This window comes from Struthio camelus, chromosome 1, assembly GCF_040807025.1.
Source record: "Struthio camelus isolate bStrCam1 chromosome 1, bStrCam1.hap1, whole genome shotgun sequence".
Classification (NCBI taxonomy): Eukaryota; Metazoa; Chordata; class Aves; order Struthioniformes; family Struthionidae; genus Struthio; species Struthio camelus.
The window spans coordinates 176,242,111-176,257,142 of NC_090942.1; positions in this window are offsets into that span (position 1 = coordinate 176,242,111).

Genomic DNA, 15,032 nt, shown 5'->3' on the forward strand with positions numbered 1-15,032 from the left:
AGACCAGCTACTGACTTTCCTTTCCATGGAAACGAGGAGACAACTAGTGTGTGCCTGGGTGTTGATCCAAGAAGCTGGAACGTTTCTGACATGCATACCTAGGTTTGGTATTCGGAGGCATTCCGGGGGTCACCTATGCAGACTTAGTGCGATCAGCCTGGTTTCCTTTGCTAAGATAGTCATAAATGCTAATTTATGTTTTAAAAAATGAGAATTTACCACCTTAACAGGACCTAATTTACATATTGTCTGAGTCTAACACAGCCCTATTTAGTCATCAATAAAATACCTGATAAAGTTCAAACACAATAAGGCAGTCGTGGGATACAACTGAAACCTACCCTTTGACAGACAGCTCCTGCAGTTAAAATGATCATACTAAATGTGACTTAAATACAGACATATCCACCTCAGATTTTGAACGCATCAACTTAATCTTTTAACACATGGTGCTATATTGACTTCTGCAAGTTTAAAAGAAGAACAGCTACAAGCAGTTTATTAACGGGGCAGAGAAACATTTCTTTTTCTGTAAGATTTTTTTCCCCCACAGGTGGGAGAGCATAGCATGAGCTGAGAAGGGATGACTACTAAGCTTATAGGTTCTTCTTCACTGAGAAGCACACCACCACCTTAATTCTTGGAATGCCTCTATTGACAGCACCGGAGCTGTACAGCAGATGGGCTAAAGGGGCTGCTGGCTGTCAAATTAGAATTTGCCACGCTTTACTACTTGTTTTCCCTTCTTAGGGAATGAAAAACAGATCTTTGGAATATTCTCGGGAAAAATTGAGTGAGGAGGATGCTTTCCACAAAGTAGTCAGCAGTGCAATGGTGAGAATTGCATTCAAGGTATAGAAATAGTTTCAGGATCTCATTTTGTCTTTTTTTTTTTTTTTAAAGCAAGGATTTCTAAATTTAAAGCACATCTTTTGGCCACTGATATACAATTCTGGCTTGCTTATTAGCTATAGGAGGACAAATTATTCAAACAGAAAACCTTGAGATGTCTCCTTAGAAACTGGCTGATTTCAAAGACTGCCAGTTTCTGATAAACAAAGCATTTCATCAAAAAACTCAAACAAAATAGTTTATTATTAAGTTCAAATCAGTTTTGAATCATTCAAGCTGTTCATTTGTTCCACCCCAATTTCACAGATCTCTGCTGGCTTTTTAGGATCAGATGATTTCAAAGGAAACCCCTTCTGATCACTTTGTCTCAGCATTCAATTTTTTTGAGCCAACAGAACAGTATGGGTGGGATTCATTCCACTTATCAATGTGCAACACTTAGACGCAGAATTCTGAGCTAATCTAATTTTAGACACCTCTTGTTGGTCATAGACCATAAAGGGCATGTCAGATGATTTTTTTTAGATGTTTTTAAGATGGCTTTTTAGGTGGCGTTTGAACATCCGTATTTGGTCATTTTCTCTTTAAAAAGAGCTTCTCCATGCCATAGCTGTTAGGGATGCTACCAACATTTGAAAATTACCTATGTCATTCTTCAATATCTGTATCACAAGCAGATGTGTTAACAAAACGCCACACATTTTCCTTTCTTCCTGAATATATAGCTGCTACTAATAAATAACCCCATTTAGAACCATCAGGTCTCTGCAGTAATACGGGACTACAGCAATTTCTAGGCACAAAGGGAAGAGTGTGAAAGTCTTTTTGTTTCGTTAGTATTGCTTTGTTCTTCTTTCTCTTGAAAAATGACGTTAATCTTATTGTATAGATTGGCTTTACTTCTCTTTTGTCAGTATTTTAATTTTAAATATTACTTCTTAGAGAAATATTCTGCATAATTTAACATGTATTAGATGAAATTTAGCAGAATCCTATATAAAAGTACTTTGAAAATCTGCACTAGTTCTTCTCTATTCCAGTCTACTGAATTCTGTAGACGAACTATTAAACACCTACTAACCATCCAGCATCACAATAAACAGACAAAAAAAATTTCAGAAAGATTATATTTTGTTAAATGTTATAGCATTGTTCCAAAATGAACAAAGCAACAACTCTTTCTTTATTGTAACAGAAATGGATAAACTTTTATTATTTCTGTTGATCTTAAAAACGTCCATTTTAGCTCACATTCTGGCAGTAAGAGATCAGCTATTTATAACAGCTGGTTGCAGATTCAGTGTTTGTGGGTGAAGGGACATAATATCTGCACATTTCATTTTGAAAAACATCTTCTGTGTTGTCTGCCTTTCTGACTAGCCAAAATTCAGTATAATGTCGTTACTCCAGAAGGGAATATAAACAGATGGTGGAACCAGTTTTCATCAGAGTCTTTCTCTAAGTGTACAGAACGTCCTGTTTCGTAGAGTACAGAAGAAATCAGGCAGAGACCATTTCACTGCTTATTACTGTAAAAATCTTTCAGCCTACACTTGAACTCAGCCTCCCACTTTATGATTGTCTCCCAGGTTCATAGCCAAGAGCAAAGTGGGCTTCCTTGAAGTTTTGCATTTGACTTTGGGTTGCAACATGAGTTCATTTCTTACAGCTAGCTATCTGAAATGAAATAGTCTGTTTCACCAAGTTTCCTCTTGCAGTATTGTTACCATCATCGTCATCACTTGTAAAGGGAATTTGTGTTACAAGATTACCTGCAAGCTGTCATAGTATGCTTTGTGTAAATATAACTTGTCCAAAAGAGCTTACATTCAAAGTGTAGAATGAAAGACAACAGGTGGAAGAAGTAATCAGGTGGAAGGGAGCACGAGGGAACAATGAAGCAATTACAAACAGTTGATAAAGCAGCAGTCAGGGAACACCAGCTGCTTAACTATTGTGCTAGCTCTAATTAGAATTCTTCTTAGGAGAGTGAATGGTTCTTAGAGTGCTCTACCCAGAGCCTTCCTCGGGCTAGAGCACGTGATTTTGGGAAGTAAGAAAGTACAGCAAGGTGGAGTACTAGGTCTCTGTCCTCCTTTCTCAGCAAGGCAAATCAAACCAAGTTCACTTGTGCTATACACCTCTCATATATATGCAGAGCAATATAGCAGGCATTGTGTTAGAGATCTTTGAGCTGTTAGCATATGGATCTCTAACATGATGCAATGTGTTATTTCAGTATTGATATGGAACTACTAAGAGAGATTGTGTCAAAAATCTTAGTATTAATGATTCCATACTATGCACTGACATGATCCATCTTAATGGCTTCTTTCCTTCACAGCTGCTACAACATATTATGTCAAGGCACAATACTGAGCCTTTCATTCGGCATGTTACATCTTATCAACCCTTTTTTTGGAGTTATTCAAATGTATAATGTCGGTGCATAATATGGAGTTCGTAAGTGGCTCTTTGACATGATGTATCATGTCAATGCATGGTGATGACTGTTATGATATCAAAACATTTACTAAGCAGAACTTAGTAAAAATGAGAAGTTATTGTGTGTAACCACAGTAAATGGAATTCAAAAGGTTTGGATTTTATTTTGCTTTTATCCACAGTATAGAGGGAATGAATTTAAACTGAGTATGCACTAACTTGGAAGGATCTTACATATTAACGGTACAGTCTTTCTCCTATTTATGATGCTATAACCTTTCTGATTAGAGAAGTGTATCATTTCAAATAAGGTTAAAAGGAGCGTGAGCTACTTATTCTTATGTGAACTGCTCAGGAAAGCTAGCAGAACCTTTCCAAGAGTCATTGTTAAACTTTTTTTTTTTTCCCCTCAAAACTCACTAGGGTTTTTTGAAATCAAAACTGCAGTATGCCAGGTTTGACACTACTTCTATCAAGACAGTCTTCTTAAGTGCCCAAAGATAAACTACCTGGAAATAGTTGATTCAAATCACTTTTGCCCTTTGTGCAACTGCAAGACTTGTTTAGACTGCAGTCTTGATCCCACATGCCACTTGAGTACTGAAAGTATGAAGCTGTGTTTATAGCTGCACGTATAAGAAAGTATAGATCTAATAGGAGAGGTTAAGTTCATGCTGTGGTACTGGAATCCAGACATTTCCTCTCCCAGGATTTCAGCACGTGCAACAGTGAATAGCTAATTACTCACATAAAATAGAATATCTTTGCCTGGAAAAATAAATAAGCAGCAGTAGGATGCAATCTCCTCAGAAATGGAAGCAGCAATTTACTGTATGCTTCCGCAAAGGGATCAAAACGACCACAAATTACACTCACCCTAGAGCAACGTGAGGAAAGTGCACTTTTTTGACCTTCTCTTTGCTTAATAACCTAAACAAAAATGTAAGAGAATAAAACAGAGGAGGCAAAAAAAGTATTTGTGAAACCTCTTCAGAAAGAAAGAAATTCCCACATATTTATTCCTAAACCCTCATATTTTGAAGCGCTTCAGATAACATCCCAATTCTGAGGTGCTGTTTGCCATTATTCCTGTTATCTGTCTCTATAAGGTGAGAAGCCACTTCTCTAGGGTGGGCAGAATGCATCCCCTTCCATTCTCCCATCAAATCACTAGCCCGTAACACCTTTTTTTCCTCCCCTTTTTCAGTCAGATTACTTCATCAGAACCAGCTGGGTTTGGACCTGTTCATCCTCTTATCTTTTTAAGCTGAGACTAGTGAGGAGCAGCAATCCTGAAGGAGAGCTTCTTCCAAGTATAATTGACAGGTTCATAGGAAATAAGCAGTTGGAGAAAAAATGTAAAGCAATAAAGGTACACATAGAGCGGTATTCATCTGCCTTAACTCTGAACTAATCTCACTTTGTAATCAAGGGAGAGTAAGAGGTATTTCTAGAAAGTGATTCATCCTGAAATGGATGACTTAGGTCATAGGAATTGTCCCTTGCTTGTGTTTCTTTCTCTCTGTTTCTCTGCTATAAAGGGAGTCTATGGTGACTAGTTGCAACTGAACTCACATTTACATTTTAAGACACCTAGACATAAACTCAGTTGCCTAAAATAGCGTTAGCTAGTGCCGTCTGATATGCCCTAGGTTTTCTCATTTGATCTCACCTGTGATCGCAGAAGGGTGAATACTGAATCCTATGTCATATCTGCCAACCCTAAGCAGATGTCCCCCATACTACTCTAAAACTTCTCCAATGGTAATACATGTGCACATATAGGCAACTGAATTGAGCCCCTGAATTTTTGGCAAGATGAGCTCCCTATCAGTTTGTTACCTAACCTTACCATTTTGATGCATAAAATCACGTAACTTCTGGCATGCTAGTGTCTAAGGAATACGCTAATATTTCTCTGCACACCGTGTTTCTTACACTCTCAATGGGACCCTATAGTTTGCTAACTGGACTGGAGAGCTAAAGGAACTGGATATCTGAGGTGGACACAATTCATATATTGATATTTTCACCTTTAACTCTGATGGGATATCCAAGGGTATATGAAATGGTATTAGACACTTATTTGTGTGGCATGGGCAACTGAAACTAATCCTTGGCATCTAATTTTGACCAGAAGCAGCCTCAACTATCCTTTTTACTCTCCATCAAGCCTGGGGTGACCGACTCAGACAAAGGCCTTTTCATTTACAACATCTGCAATTACCTAAATGAACATTCACCCCTGATCTCTTTATCAGGTCTTGGCAACTGGAAATAGATACACCTACCAGCTGTTTTCCTGTAAACTCACTGAACCTCTATGTAAACATTGCACATGCATAATGAATCACGGAGAAGTCATTATTCATGAAAATTATACAATATGTCTCATGCTGATCGCACATGATGATAAAGGATGGTAAATTTAGATTCACAGATCATTACACAACACCAAAAATAAAATAAAAAATAAATAGTTAGCGTTTCCTTTTACCCAGCTACATAATAGTTTATTAAGACAAGTGATTAGTCATGATTAAGAATTAAAAAAGGCAATAAAAATATATTTATATGTACATAATAGATTTTTTTCTCTAAAACTGCAATAATATTAGTCAAGAAGAGAATAGCCTTACTTAATCCAGCATATCTAAATTGAAAAGATTACCAGCATTTGGTTAGAAGATTATAATCCTGAATGACTAAATACAGTCTTAGGCTGATTTATTTTAAGCATAAAATAACCGGACCCATTTATGTCTTCATCTGAAATGGCCAAACATAGGTGAGCATCCTCCTCAGAGGATTTTTTTTGGCTTTAAGGAGGTATTTCTTCAGCTTTTAAAATCAGTCAGGTGTATATTTACAAAATGCTCCTCCAGAGATACATGAAACATTCGTTCCCTTTTATGCGTTTTGTATCATTGCAACAAAAAAGACAGGACCACCTGGAAGATGTCCAAAGACTGTGGTGGCTGTTTCTCACAAGGAAATGACACACCTTACGTAGCTGAAGCTGGAAGAGGGTGTCTGCAAGGGAGGTTCTGATACGCAGCGCAGGTAAAAGGAGAAGGAGCAAACTGAACAAACCTATAGCTGCTGAAGGCCATGGTGCCGCTCCAGTTCAGCGGCACAGGACTGGAAAAGTAAAGCTTCGGGTACTAGGTAAAAGCAGTTAATAACTAAAAAAAAGAGTGTGTGGGATGGAGAGGAACGGAAACGTTCAATTAGACACCGGTTTCGTGCATTGCCAGTAAGTTGATGGCTGTGTTTTAGCGTAGAAAGCAAGCAATATGGTCACTAATGTTACCGTTAAGCTATACTGTACCTTATTAATTTCAAACATGCCTAATAATTGATTTTATCAGGCTTTCCACTTGGGCTATATTTAAAATATGAATTAAAAGGACCCTAATTCTATTCAAAAAGTCCATCTGTTGCTGACAAACTCTCACAGGAGGTTGCGTAGCAACCTTTATTGCTGAACACATGCGGTCAGCCTCCCTGGGTTGCCTTTGTTTGGCCTCTGAGAGCACTGCCCTTGACAGAGAAACGGTAGGGATTCCCTTTTTTTGGCTAGAGTTTTGCCTGGCAAGTGAAACACTCATTATAGAGTGCTGAGAGAGATATCTAGTGCAGTGGTTTCTTATATGTACGTGTTTAAATGTACATTTTAATGAATGTCCCAACTCCTAGGCCTTTGGGGAAGATCTCTTCTTTTCATTATTGGCTTTTGGCTTTCAGATGTTACATCAAGAAGGCAATGTACTTGTGGCAAGTGGAAGAAAATCCCTGGTGTTTAAGGTTGTTTAAGGTACTACAAAAAAAAAACCCGTATACTTTGAAACAAAATTCATTGTAGTATTATATTCCTAGACTTTAGTAATAAAAATTTCTGGCAATGTATTTTTCACTGTCACTTTTGAAAATGTCTAAATATCAATACAAAAAGTGAGAGTACATAGACACTGTGAGTTTATTTTAAGAAAATACAAGCAGTCCAGCGTGACAAATAATTTAAACAACTGTGGAACCTCCTTAAGGGCTCAATTCAGTGGAAGGTGAAGAAAGTTTAGGGCAGCATGCCCAAGAAACACAATAACTTAATAAAATGTCACAGCTGAGTATGTTTTAATTTTCACCGATAAGAGCATAAATGTCTTGGTAGGCATGTCTGTAGAAAGTGCTATACCAGAACACTTTTGTGCCCACACTCTGTGTTATGTTGCAATCCCAGTACTTTGTAATACACACATATTTTGTTACTTACTGGCTTAAGAGAAGAACCAAGGCTTCAGCAAGAAACTGAATGAGGAGGTGGCACCATTCAATGCACAGGAAGTACAGACATTGTGGAGAATGAAGTAAATGATCATATAGCTTAAGATTAGTGCTTATGGAGTATTGAAGCAAGTAGGATGCAGGAAAGTGATGGAGTAGCTAATAAAGAGATGGATTCCGTAAGATATTGAAGACAAGAAGAGACAGCATGAATTCAAAATAACAAACATGATATTCTTTTGTTGGGGCTGAGGAAGAATTCTCAAAACAATGCTTTCTTCCATTTCATAAATGAAAAAAGTAAATGTTACATACATCTTTATTAGCAGTACTTCTGGCTCAGTTGAACTGTACCACATTTGATTTGTTTTTGAAAAAGTAGCTGTTAGAAAAATTCATATACATTTGCTTTTCATTTTCCATTTTTTACTATTTTCACTTATCTTCTTACTACCTGGAAAAATAACATGGCTATGGTACTGACTCCTAATGAAAGTAATTAATGTTTTTGTTAACCTGCAGTGTAAATAGCAGCTCCCAGAGTCCTGAGAGAAGGTAGAGCAAGTTACAAAGAATCCAGCACTTTAGTGAGAAATTGCGATATATATTCCATTTATTGTCAGTTTGTTGCCAAAATATGAAATACTAGAATGCATAAATTACTTTACTAGATCTTCTCAGATATGTTTTTATTGATCAGCTATTATTGATCTTTAAAGCTAAATAGATTCTTCCACATTTTTAGTTACCATCTGTGCTGAGTCTTTATCCAGGATAAGGTTTTACAACTATATTTGAAGACCACAGTGAAGTTACTGCATTACCAAGCACGCCCACCTTACTTGGGAAAGCAAAAAGTCAAATGACACTATATTAATCTTTAAATATTCAGTTACAAGTTTAATTTCACCCTGCGATTTAATCTAGAACCTACATACAAAACTTGGCATTTCAATATTAGTCATCACAAATTTTCTGTCAGAAATGAAAGTCAAGTGAAGTGTTTCAAATAAGATAGTGAGATCTGTAATTATGGGATACATGCATATGGTGGTTGACATTCCATGTTTAAATTATTGTCTAAATAACACTCAGGAGCTGTGTACATAAAATAAAAGTGAAATGAAGTCCTGTGTGACAGTTTCTTTGAAAACTCTTACCAGTTGGACAAATCTATCATCGGTTTTCTTCAAGGATTTATTTTAAAATTCAGAAAGTTATGTGTCAAAGTCTAGCTGAGTCTTATTTAATTATCATTCCTCATAGAGTATCACCTTTCATAAGGGATCAGATAAAGCAGATATTAGTTTCTAGCTTCCTTTGGATTCAGTTTTTGACATATATATTTGACTTGCAGATCCATTAACTAAATGTCTCTGGACTAATCTTTGCCTTATTTGGCATATTAAATTCACAGTTAAGTGTATGTTAAAAGGCCTTAAGGCATTTCTGTTTGAAAAGGGAAAATAATAATGCTATAAAAGTAGACTATTGGAAAAAAATGTAAAAATATTTCTCTTCAAAAATACTTGTACATTTTCACACTTTCGGGAAAATTTTCTTATGCAGACAATCTCAGTTTAAGGGTAATCCAAGCAGTCACATGAACTTTATTCAGACTTTTGAAGTGATACCATCATATTTATCTAACTTGCTCTTATACTCTACGGATGCTTTTGTTAGCATTTAGGACGAAGCAAAGAGCTAGCATTTTGCTTATACTTTGCCATGTTTTCAAAAGAGAAAAAGGATATGAACAACCCGGAGGAAATACACTGGGAATGTTTATAATTCATGGTTTACAAAGGTTGGATCCATTCTGACTGGTGCTGAAGCAGGTGAATAGGGGTTCAGTTGTGTGAGCAATCCCATGTGCACCAAGGCCCTTTGTAGCGCTGCACAGCATTCACCTTGTACGCTCTGAAAAGGGATGGGAGTGACAAAAAGCCTTGTAGGAAAGTTTTAATATATCCTTATCCTGGAAATTGTTTGGGAAATGCATGACAGTTAAATTTAAAGGCAAAATATTTACTCTTTAGAAACAATTTAGGAACCTGTCAATAAAACACTTCCCTAGTTAGGATGACTTAGCAACATCTGAGGTGATGGAAGTCACTCCTTTTGTGGGGCGGGAAACATCTTTCAATAAGGTGACAGACAGCAGGGGATCCGACAAGCACCTCAAGCATATCACCGAAATTTTCCAAAGAAAGCAAAGGATTGGAGGGGAATTAGTCAATAAACTATTGATATCTCAATTACATCTTAGTACATGTAACTGATTTCAGGTAATATCTTAAACACGGTCATGAGAAATTACATTACTCTAATAGATGCTTTCCTTTGATATAAAGATTTAAAACTACATTCACCTAACCTAATTTCAGATACTTAATATTTTGGAGTCCGGCCTATGTCAGGTAACAGGACTCCTTGTCTTGCTCCTACAGAGAGGCAGGCACTTGACAAGGGTAATTCATCTCACCTAAAACCCTAGGTGACAGTCTAATTTAGATTGGGCTTCTCATTTTAAGTCACCCAATGTGAGTGGGACTCAGCTCCAGATTCAGACACCTGCAATTAATGTCTCCATATGCTCATGTATGTAGGAGCTCAGTGACAGTCATGACAGTCAATGGAGTGCTGTGGAGGGATTTAGATTCTTGGCCATAGCCATCTCGTGACATCTGAGGTGCTCTGGGGTATCCAAGATATCTATGCTGACCTGGTAGATATGGCACAGGACCTATGAGTCTCCTGCTCTTCCTAGAGCAGGAGCTCCAACTGGGATATTTTAAGGTATCTCAGCAATATTTGACCCCTATTTCTAGGCAACTGAACTGAGCCCCTAGTGACTGGTCAACTGAAAGGACTTTAAGGGCTCTGATAACCGTACCAACTAGATCTCACCCAGCTATAACAGAAGCTAGACATTTAGCTCACATAGTGACACCTATATGAAGAGATCTAAATTTAGGTATCTGAATCAGAACCTGAACGCTACTCCTAAATATGAGAAAGTTGAATCCAGGCCTGAACAATGACTTTAGCTTCAAATCAATCAGAAAACTCCCAAACCCATATTTCCATATTATAGCTGAATACGATCTATCAGACTGTCAATACTTGACTATTGAAGTAATATCTTAGTACAACATGTTACTTTAGATTCACTTGGCCTCTAGCTGCTTCTGCTGCAAGGCTCCTCAGAGCCCTGCATCACATCAGTCAGCCCGCGTGGCTATTTCAGATACCCTATACCATTTCAAATGGCACTAGGTGCCTGTGTTTATGCATGTTATCCCCACTGACTATAATGGAAATTCACATGCTCAGTTCACAGGAAACATATAGATATATAATCCAGTTTCTTGGATTGGAAAGGTGAGTCTAACCTCCCACTTTATATCTACCTATAGCAATCCTGGTAGATTCCAGCTAATCTCCTATTACTAGATCCTATGCTTTCCAACCAAGGAAACAAGTAGACGACTAAATCTGAATAATTTTTTTGCAGACATCCTATAATATTGAATGGAAAACAATGAGTAAACATGAAACTAAATGATTTTAACAGCTGTAGGATTCATCATATTTTTCACCATCCTGTAAATAATGCCATTTTTGAGAAATCAATCAAAATACTTTCTCCCTCATGAATATAAAACATAATCATGCTAACCATCAGATTTAGAAGTAGATTTCTAATTGTGTAATATGGTGGCATGCTCTTATTACTCCACTGTATTATGACACCTAACTTCACCAGTGTATAGTTCAATCCTATTCAGTGCCTTAGGGTATAGGACATATATTCTACAAAGAGGTATTTGCATGATTCCACGAGCGTGTATCAAAGTTCTGACAGTGCACTGAAAATAATTAAAATGTGTTTGAAAGGTCTGGCCCTGGGCATTAGTTTCCTTTTTATAACATGCACCTTGCTGCAAAATGCAACAGTTCTGGTTTCCCAGACTACCCTTACTGGGAGGATAGGTGAACAGAAGTGGTATTACTCCCCACCAAATACAACTCTTTACTGTATTCTTTAGGTGCAGCAACTAGAGGGTTTTTTAATAGGTCACTATATATTTTACAAAATAAATGACTTGTATAATGCACATTCAACCATAATCATTTCTTAATCTGTTTTGACACATGTATTTTACCCTTCAACTGAACTTGTATATTCCATGAAATGTTAATGCTTTAAACACTGTGCTACAGAAATACAGAATTCTTCTTATATTTGGCACGGTTGGGGTGATGTTCTAGAGCAACATTTCTTGCCATGATGATTAGCAGCAATGATTTACATTTACTAAAGTATCTACCTTCGTTATTTTGTAACCACTGTTCTGTAAGAACAGTAGACTTTGTGTCTAGCTCTAATTACCAGCGCTACTCCATTTCCCTTCCTTCTTGCACATCTGCCACTAAATTTATGTGTTATTGTTGTATTTTTCCTCTCTCAGCATTCAATTTTTGTACACCCAAAAGAAACAATTGAAACTGGGTTATGGCTGTTTTTCTTCTGTAGAGAAATATGCCTGCAAATGAGTCTATTGACTATCTCATTTTCAAGCAAGTTATCTTACAAAAATTATGTGTGAGAACTGCTGCATTCATTACTGCTGACCTGCTGGGTTATCAGCAATGTCGTAACACAAGTTTGGATTTTTTTTTTGTTTTGTGTGTGTGTGTTTTTTTTAAACTTATTTTAAGCTCTATATAAAGCTTGTAACATAATTTGTTTATATTATTGATAATAACCAGGATTCAGCTGGCACCATTCCAAGGGAAGCACACTGGTGTAAGTTTATTTTATTTCTCAGAACATATGCCGTGGTATTTTTAAACTCTTGCTTCACTACAATTTAGGTAGATCATTACATCACATATACAGAATTTGGGAGCACAAAAGGATTATGTTAAAACTAAAATTTCCAAAGCCTTCTCATTCATTTATTGCTTATCGTTATTATATTCTGCTTGTCTGTGTGAAGCCTTGGTACCATAGTGAGATGGAGAAGGCCATTGTGTACATACAACTAATTTCTGAAATACGGAAGCATTTAAAAACAAATAAGAACAAATGTGGTGCTGTGTGAGGTGGAAACATTTCTTATGTAAGACAGTATTGTTTGGGCATTAACTAGACAAGTCCTGACCCTGTGGGTCCATGTATCAGTAACTGAGGCACCTGACTCCAAGTATTACTTATCCTGAAGCTGATGCATTCTCATCTCCCCCTTCATAGCTCTGAAAATGAACCCCTCAGTTCAATGGGATCAGATGGCAATAAATTCACATAATTGTATACTTGCTAAGGAGGTTAAGGTTATTTTGTTTGGATAACGTGACTATAATTTATTTTATCTGTAAGGTTTGAGGTTAAACAATATTAATGGTTAGTTAATGGCCTAATGAGTCAGCTACAACCATTTAGGCATGCAATGAACCTTTGCTTTTCAGTGACTCCTTTAATGAGAGATCTATATGAGTGCCTGTCTACCATCACAATAGAGATAGCAGGAGAGTCACCTAATCGACTGTGATGGCAAATCAATTAATCTGTAACCCTGTTTTCATATAGTGAAAAAGATATGGAGGAAACATTTTACTGTTGCCTTATTTCCAATTAAATACCTATAAATAAAAGAGAGAGTTTCCTATTTGAAAATATTTCCTTTATTACTGTGATTCCAAAGCAGGGAGGGAGAATCTGGCTGATGTCCTGTTTTACAGATGTGTTGCTTACCTTTGTCATTTTCAGGAGATGATTATTCTTGAAATTAAATATGTGATGCAGACATCAGAGAGGCTTGCCCTTCATTCAGGTGTAAGGTTAAGGATTAAGATAAAGCTGATGTGTGTTCTACTTGTTCTACCCATGAAGAGCATCCAAAAATGCATCAAGATGATTTAGAAAGATATTTCGAAATGCCACTTATGAAGAAAAGCTCCTGAATCTTCTTTTAAATAGAAACTGGATTAAAGAATGTTTTAAGACAGCAGTTTACAATATTATTGCTGTTTTGCTATCCACATTTCATGCTATCCTATGGCTTCATTATATGTTTTTTTCCTTCTCCATAGTGTCCTTAGAACACATGGATTCTTTTTATCCTTATTATAATCACAAATCACCAAAAGTACTATCGTGAAGGCTCTGTTGCACCTATATATGGATGCCTTCTAACTACTAATAAGATTTTATGACTTTTTAAAACTAACCTAATATTTTGTTTGCCTCATTTTTTTCCTAACCAAAGATACCTTAAAGACAACCAGTCTTCAGAAATGTTGAACAAGCTGCTGCTTCTCCCTTTTAAAAAATCAGAGATCATTAAGGCACCTCAAACAAGGTACCTACCCAAAACAGAGATACACTCAAGCAATATTTTTAAATTTAAGCCTATCATCTGTTAGCAGTTCTGTTCTAGAGTTTCTGATACTGTGGCTGCCATGAAGCAGTATATTTCTACAGCTTCTCTAAGCAGCCCAGCAGCATCAGAGATGCTGCCTCTTTTTCTTACTTGAATGCCATAGTGTCCTAAACATGGAAGAGTGACATTCAGCTGAAGAAAAAAAAGGAAAAGAAAAAACAAGGAAGCAAAATTCAAATTTCCTCTCCTAATAGCCAGGAAAATTTACTTTGTTAAGTAGCTGACATTTGAAAAGGAGCTGGTTCACGCAACACGGCTGGGCAAGGGGTATGAATTTTTTGCTAAGTATACCAAGTACTAGCACTGTTGGATATGCATGTAGAGCAAAATGATGGTACTTCTTTGTAACACTAAGCAATGTCTGTACTATTAAAGGTAGTACACAGAACTGTAGAGATCTGGTGTATCTCCCAGCTCCAAAGAGTAAACATCTAAAATTAGATATCTGCATACAGATGTCCACATGTGAGCCAACTGCCTCAGCTTTCACATAGTCAATGGAGATCAGAAGTGCACTTCAGGTACATAATGACACCATTTAAGATGACTTGGACCTTTCACTCCAAAGGGCATGGGTTTCTTATAGTGGACCACATCTTCCAGACCCCTCTGAGCTACACATAGGTGACTAAATCAAGCGTAATGATGAGAACAGGCAATAGGGCAGGAATGAGATATAACATAAACATCTAATGTCACTTGAGTCACTGTATGACCATAACAGTGTAGACATCCTTGTTATCTTCCAGCTGTTTGTCCAAAAAGGCACCAGGTCTATCATGGATCCTGTGTTATATCATTAAACCCCATACAGATACCCTAGAACATCTCAAACGGCCCTAGAGGCCCATGTTTTAGCAAGTGATTTGAGCTCGTCATATCCACATCCAAACTAGTCGTCAGGCTTCCTTTAAAATCAACAGAAAGATAGAAGTACTTCTAGAGCAGACATAATTTTAATCTCATGGTGAAAATATACTACTTTTAATGGTTCCTGAAAGG